A 1,169-nucleotide genomic window follows, 5' to 3' on the forward strand; every position below is an offset into this window, starting at 1 on the left:
TAGTGGAATTTGGTTTGAATTTGGGATGCTATGAAAGTCAACGGAGAAGTACATGGTGGTTCGATTTGGATTTATCTGCTAAGCATGTGGATTAAGGTTTGGATGATCATGACATTACTTTAAAAAGAAAATGAGTTCGTGTGTTTTCAAACCTCTTTCACAGATGAAGTTTATGTTTTGCTTGAGGGCAAGCAAAGGCTAAGTCTGGGGGAGTTGATATATCATGGTTTTTAGGTGTTTTTAGCCATGATATAAGTCTTAATTATAGAGTCTTTTTGGTGTTTTAGAGTCTTTTTGAGTCTTTTATAGGATTTAGCATGAATGGGAGCTTAATGGAGCTAAATTGGAGGATTTAGAGCTTAATCAAGCATTGAGGCTGAGATATGAAGTTGGGAGATGAAATTTAGAGAGTGCATCGATCGACACAGTATGTGCATCGATCGATGCTAGGCCAAAGTCAGAATTGGAAGTTTTCCCACAAGTTTTGAAGATTTACAAAGTTGCCCCAAAGTCTTCCATATTTGCATCATTGGTCCCTGGCCGTGTTTAGGAGTATAAATAGGATTTTTATGGTCATTGTTTAGACCTAAGCTTTATTTTTCCCTGCAACTTTTGAGAGCAAAACCCTGTGAGAGATTTTTGAGAGTTTTTGGAGAGAAGAATCAAGACTCCTTCAGAGAAGATTCAGAACTCCTTTACTTTTTCTTTAATCTCTTTCTTAATGCAATTTATTCAGAAGATGTTTTGTGTTTCATTGATTATGTCTGAGTAGATCTGCTTGTTAGGTTTAGGGTTTCTCATTAGGGATTTCATGGATTGTTAGATCTGTTAATTTAGGATTCATTATCTTTCTTGTTCTTCACCATAGGTTGTTTTTAATGCTAGATCTTTGATTAGTCATCTGGATTTAGATCTTAGGATTATTGATTGATATGAGAATATAATTGATTTTCCTGACAAAAACCTTTGGTGAACAAAATTACTTCTTGCAAAGAGATTTGATTTAGTAATTTTGTGAACTTATCTAAACCTGATTTTATTGCTGGTTTTTAACTTGAATTTTGCAAAGAGATTTGGATTTTTAGGTTTTAAAACTTAGATAATATTTGCAGTGAGAACTGATTTATTTTATAATTGTGTTTAGAGTTCAAGAACGGTGCTTAATTGTT

The sequence above is a fragment of the Camelina sativa genome, unplaced genomic scaffold, assembly GCF_000633955.1.
Source record: "Camelina sativa cultivar DH55 unplaced genomic scaffold, Cs unpScaffold00597, whole genome shotgun sequence".
Lineage (NCBI taxonomy): Eukaryota > Viridiplantae > Streptophyta > Magnoliopsida > Brassicales > Brassicaceae > Camelina > Camelina sativa.